The sequence below is a fragment of the Echinops telfairi genome, unplaced genomic scaffold, assembly GCF_000313985.2.
Source record: "Echinops telfairi isolate 266 unplaced genomic scaffold, ASM31398v2 ScPeMD7_2;HRSCAF=8, whole genome shotgun sequence".
NCBI classification, from domain to species: Eukaryota; Metazoa; Chordata; class Mammalia; order Afrosoricida; family Tenrecidae; genus Echinops; species Echinops telfairi.
Genome location: NW_022103898.1, coordinates 43,331,602 through 43,338,366, shown reverse-complemented (window position 1 = coordinate 43,338,366; position 6,765 = coordinate 43,331,602). Strand labels below are relative to the sequence as shown.

Genomic DNA, 6,765 nt, shown 5'->3' with positions numbered 1-6,765 from the left:
TGAAATGTGCAAAGATCTAGGTTTAGAAACAAGAATAAACTCCGCATTTCACAAACTGAAAGAACTGAAGGAATAATTCATGCTTTGATTTGCACTATAGAAGGTTTTTAGTCAAAATACCGAATCGTCCCAGAAGTGTCAAAATAAACATGGAAGGAACACACAGAGAAACTCTACCATAATGAACTGGTAAAGGTTCAACCATCTCAGAGCTCGAACTCACTTCCATGCTTCCATTCTGACTCGCAGCAGCCCTGGTGGCCTGGTGGTTAGGCATTGGGCACTGGTTATGCAAGGTCAGTCATAAACCACTGGTGGCTCTGTGCGAGAAAGATGAGACATTCCACTCTCAGAAAGAGTTTCAGTCTCAGAAACCCATAGAGGGAGTTCCATCCGGCCCTCTGTGGTCACCATGCTTGGGAAAGTAGAAAGGCATTGAACAAGAGGGAGACCTTATACTTACCTGGCAGGGGACATCATGAAGGTGGTTTTCCCAGGGCGAGGCTCACGCGTTGCACTCCGGATGTGCTGACCCCTGCGATTTCCCCCAGGGTGGGAAACTCGACTGCATAATTTGTGGTAGTGAGGACTGCGTTCACGATCTCCCCTGTAAAAAGAAAAAGGGGAAGACCCTTGAGGAGATAAATTAATACCTGGCCCCAAAGGGCTCAAGCATTGCAATTATTGTGGGGCGAACACAGAACCTGGCAGTCCTTTCTTTCGTTGTACATAGAATTCCCATGAGTCAGAACTGGGTCATATCTACAGCAACAACAACATCCATGAAGTACTATATGGTATTTTATTAATTTGCAGTATGGGTATAATACCAGATGCATCAAAAGTTTTGACACTTGCATAAAATGTATGTTTTAAAATAAAAATTATTTGTACTAGTTTAAAAGAAACATTTTTCATATAAATTACATTTAATAACAATCAGGAAAACTCCTAATTTGTGGTTAACTATTTTGATAGATTAACTAATCGTAGCTCCAATTTAACGACTATATTTTAGTCAGGTGATTTAAAACATAATTTAGAGATGTGATGAAATTCAATTTCATAACAAATCTGTGTGGTTTGTAATGTTATTCAGTTATAAAAATTAAAGAAATTGAGATCATCAAATAAAATAATTTGTTGAGCATTTAGGTGATAATTGATAGAGCAGATTAACATTAACCTTCAGTTTAATTTAACTAATTTAATTCACTAAATTTAATTTAATTTTAACATTAAAATTTTGATCTTTCAAATTTTAGTATCAGATTTTCATTTAAAAGTTGACACATTTTTCAAGTGTCAAATAATAGCCATATATAAATAAAAAATTGAATTTGCTAATATCCCATAAGAAGAGGACTTAGCATTAATTTAATACTCTGTAATATAGAGAATCTGTTTGCAAAAGAAAAGAAAAAGGAAATATGCACTACTTTTCTTGTTACACATTTACTTATTTGGTTTCTGATATATCATTAGTCTATCTCATTATTAGACATTGGAATTACAGCTAGAAATGACAAAGGTATATGAAGAATTATACAATTTATGAATGATATTAAAATATCTTTAAAACCATGGGAGGGACTGAAAAGTGGACATTAAAATGTCCTTGGAATTCTCATCAGAGAAGATAATGAGGGGAAAAAATAAAAAAACAAAGCAGAATTCATTTACGCATTAAACAGATATTGGTGGGGCATTCTACCAAGTCAAACAACTTAAAAAAAATGGGGCTGCCTGTGGATCAGTGCTAGAGGAGAAACTCTCATGGTATAGAGTCAGTTCTTAAAAGTTTCTTTCAAACTTATGAATGCTAAACAAATATATCAGCAATGACTACAAATTTACTATATCGAATTGGACAATGTTTCCAATTTTCTACTAAGGAGTCTCATTAGTAGGCAAAGACATAATGGAGTTGGGATATGAAAGGAATCAAGTTTAAAGCAGCAATTTAGTATTGATAAATTCAAATTCATCAGTGAGTATTTGTTATGAAATTGCTTGTGGTATTTAAAGAAATGTGACATATTTAATACTTTATTTTGAGCTAATCTGTCTAAGGTGGTTTGAATCTCTGTTAATACGATTAGTATGTGTAAGAAAACTTGATTTATCAACTATAGGTGTGGAAATATGTAAATGCCCTAAGAGATTTGGGGAGAAATTTTTTTATAGTTGTCTATCAGCCCTTTCATATTTTTAGAATGACTCAAAACAAAAATAAACATAGTTTATTTATAAATTCAAGTAAAATTAATTTTAGTTAACTATTAAGCAGAATGTTTATTTTACAGCATTTTAGTCCACTAAATTTGAGTTAGCTTATGGCATTCTGAAAATTTTCAAGTTTTTGTAAAATACCAATATAAAAGGCAAGACAGTATTTGTGAAATAAATTTAAATATTGACAACTAACTTTATTTGTAAATTAAAAACCTGAACATAAATTTTTAAAATGAAGATTATAATAAATTCCCATAAACATTTAAAAAGGCATATGGTCTTGAACATATACTAAACTCTATTTAGGAAATACTTATATAATTACTTGTGTACTTTATCATTTTACTGAAATATTTGAATATTCAAATTCATGTCCATGTTATTAATGGCACAGAATTTTAACACTGGTATATCTTCCTATCTTTCTACAGCCTTGTTCCTTTATCAATTTGAATTGACCCTGTTTATCTCTAGTAATACTCTCCTTTAAAAGTGTTTTTGGTTTTCTTTTAAAATATAATTCAAAGCCTTAGATAATACATTTTTTCTGTTGAGCTATACATATTTACATTTATTAATTAATGATTTATTTCTATTAACTTAATATTTGAATTTTCTACTTAGCCTCTTTTTTAGTACTTTTTATCCCATTCTTGATTACAGTTGAATATTGAATTGTGATATCTGGATTTCTTCATTTGGGTATCACTACTCCCATTCCTGTTCCTGGATTCCGTGTGTCCTGAGCTCTTATCTCTTATCTATTCCTGCGCACATGCTCCGGTCTAGCCCGCTGTGAGAGGCAAGACTAGGGTCATGATAGTGAGGGGTGAGAAGCCTCAAGGAACCAGAGGAATATTATGTGTTTCATCAGTGCTATACTGCAGCCTGGTTGACTCATCCATTTTACAATTGATTTTTACAATGTTATATGTTGTTTATTTTCTTGATTTCTGAAACAATATTCCTAATCCCATGTCCCTTCTAACTTGAAGTTCAACCAGTTCCCTGTAGATGAAATATTGTTAGTAAACTTTTACTTATGTGTGCTATCCATGGTATTGTTCAATACATTTCACATTTTGTTGGAGCACCATTGGTTGGAATGGATTCATAGCTGGAAATCTTCCAGAGAGTTGGCCAATTAGTTGTCTTTCAAATTTACTGACATAGGAAAATGAATGCTTCCAGAATATTATCCACTGTTGCGACATCTCAATTGGTATTCCTTAATTCTTTTTACTTAATCTTCCACAAATACCTTGGATTTTGGTATCATTGATATTTGATCATATGCAACCTCTTAAAATGGTTAAATGTAGATCAAGTATTTTCACTACTGTGATTCTGTGTATTTCTTTCATTATTTTTTGTGTGTATCCTACATCATTACAACATTCAATATGTTGCCCCTATTGTTGTTAAGTGTTGTCATGCACGCTCTAACTCATAATGACCCTGTGAGCGATAGAATGAAACACTGTCTGGCCCAGTGCCATCTTTTCCATGGTTGTTGTGCTATAGCCCCTGTGGAAGTCACTGGGTCAAGCCATCTCATTGAAATTCTTCCTTCTTTTTTTTCATTGCCCTTCTCCCTTACTAAGCATGATGACCTTTTCCCGGGACTGATCTCTCCCATAAGAGGTCCAAAATGTTAAATGAAGTCTCTTAATCCTCACCTCTGAGCAACATTTGGCTCTACTTCTTCCAAGGCCTTTTCTTTTGTTCTGTTCCTCTGGCAGTACTTAGTACTTTCAATATTTTTCACCAACACTATCATTTAAATGCATTCATTCATGGGCGCGCTTCCTTATTCATTTTCCAACCTTCACGCGTATATGATGATGCACCTCAGGACTCAAAGTGCCATTTTGTGCAAAAAGATCTTGTGCAACAGATTTGCTGATAAAATACAACATTTGATTTCTTGATTACTACTTCTATGAGTATTGATTGTGGATTTAAGAACAACAAAATCGTTTATCACATCCATACTTTTTTTCTGTCTTTCATGATGTTGTCATGATCTGGTGCTGTTGTGTGGATTTTTGTCTTCCTTCAATGGAGTTGCACTCCATTCTGACAACCCCAGTCTTTGATTTTGTCAGTAAAACCTTCTACTCCTTCTCAATTTGAGCAAGCAAGGCTGTTTCACTTGCATCTCACAGGTTGTTAACACCTTCTTCATCTGATCTGATGCCATTGCTGTTTTTGGTTTCCATAGATCCCAGCATCCCATATTATTTGGTCTGCATACAGTTTGAATACCTATGGAGAAAGTATGTAACCCTGATGCACACGTTTCTTAATTTCACACCATTCAGGACAGTTTCAGATAACCACGTATCTGTATGTCTGTCATACTGTGGTGGCTTATCTTGCTGTGATGTTGAATACTATGTTACCAATATTTCATATCCCAGCAGGGTCACCCATTGTGCACATGGGTGGAGATTCCAGATTAACAAGAGACTACGAAGATGGAACAAATTATCGACTTTAGAGGGATTAGCTACTGAAAACTTTCTGAATAGCAATGGAAAGTAACATATACAATAAATAAATAGTTGGTGGTATAAATATTTCTTTGTTTTTCCATGTTGAACAGACTTGGCAAAATACAACCCTATCCAATCATGTTGATCAATATAATGAATTCCTATTTTAAATGAACTGGCCAACAAGCCATAGGTAAACAATACCTTTAGAGTGGTCTGGCAACTTACAAATCCACGTATTTAAACCATAGGAGCTGGGTTCAATCAAGTGTATAAACTGTGGGTTACATGTTATAAAACTTACATCCTGAAGCAGGAAGACAATTCTTTGCTCTTCTATTTGGAATCAAGTGTCTAGTTTATATTAAACAGGGGGAAAGAGTTAAAAACTTTAAGGCGGGAACCATTAGTGTTGCATTAGGACAATTTTATAAGAATAATTCAAGCCACAGCAGAAGAATTTTATAAAGGGAATACTGTAGCAAGAGAGATTTCTTTTTACAGTGGTCAGCAAGGCCGCCCATTACTGAACTTTATCGCAGAACACAGACTTGCATGGCTGAAACAGATAGTGCTTCAATGCCAGATGGAAACGGCATGGTTAGCTTGGCAGCACAGGTAAGCGCTTTTAACAAGAAAGCAGACAAGGCATGTGGCAGTCCATTCACTTCCATAGGGAATGGATAAATAGCTAGCCGACTAAAAATAGACAATGCCATGTTTTCAATTAATTGAAAATAAAATGTTGCCTCTCTTCCTATTTCTTTTGATGAATATTAATCACTTTATGCTATTTTAGAACTAGGAGCTGCATTAAAATATCTATGGTACACTAAAAAGCAAAGTTGTGATGTACTATATTTGCATTACTTACAACACATGATTTGGAAACATTTTCATTTTTTATAAACACGTGCCATTAGCTCAATCACTTAAAGCACATTTCCACATATGTAACCATGAAGAAAATATTTTTTGTTTATTTCAGCTATAAGATTTATGATATAGATTAGTGTCTTCAAATTTCAAACATGATTTAGATGCATAAGCCATTAAGAAAATTCAGATTTTTCATAGGGTCCTTTTCCAAATGAGAAACAGTTTTGCGTGAAGAAAGTAGAAATTATATGTTAAAAAATAAAGTTTTTCCTTTTTCTTTTCATATGCATGAGAAAATTAAACAATGAATAGAGAAATCAGAAGAAGAATTGATGTCTTTGAATTAGAGTGTAGCCAAAGAATATTGAATATACTACTGTGGTAAAGTGAAATTAGTTGATCTAGCTCTGCCAACCATAGTTTTTATAACTCTCGAATGACTGGGGGAAGTATACAAATTAGGTAAAGGGGCCTCTAACTTGGGGATTGGTTGGTTTTGCCATTCTGCTGGATATAAACAGTGAGACATTAAGAAGTAGGATGAGACAGTTAAAGTGTATTGTGCCAACCTGGTGGATAAATACATTTGGGGTTAATTGAAGGGTGGAAAGATAAATGGCTTGGTAAGCCTCGTCTTTCTAGTTCTCCGGTCTCTGCTTTCTGATGGTTGGACCAGGGTGCAGCTGCCATAGCCAGTTCCCTGCTTCAGCTGGCAAGCTTCACTTTCAGGGAGACATCCCTGAGGAGAAGCTGCATGGACCTACCCCGATGCAGCCCTGGGTGCTGGAGCAGCCATGTGGAAACCCCTGCCAGCGCTGAGATGCTTACATGCTCACTGCCTCAGTTTTCCTCCTGCAGTCGGCATCATAGCGTGTGTTTTGTGAGATTGAGGAGGACTTTGTAGATCAGTGTTGGATATATGGGTTAATGTTGGACTTATGGGCTTGCACAGAAAGCTTGGGATGCTTTCTTAATGTATACTTATCCTTTATATAACACTCTTTCTTATCCATGTATGAGTTTCTATGCATTTGTTTCTCTAGTTTACCCAGACTAACACATAGGAATATAGGAATTTCACAGCAACCAGGAAAGACCAATGGAGCATGCTTGTGTGGGATTCTTGCCTGAAGTGGCAGCCACAAAATTGAGA

The 6,765-nt window shown here is 35.1% G+C and overlaps 1 pseudogene; it reads left to right on the top strand.

The window, feature by feature from the left end:
• The first annotated feature begins 455 nt into the window (after window positions 1-455).
• Window positions 456-609, top strand: LOC115870845 (annotated as a pseudogene).
• Window positions 610-6,765: the final 6,156 nt, after the last annotated feature.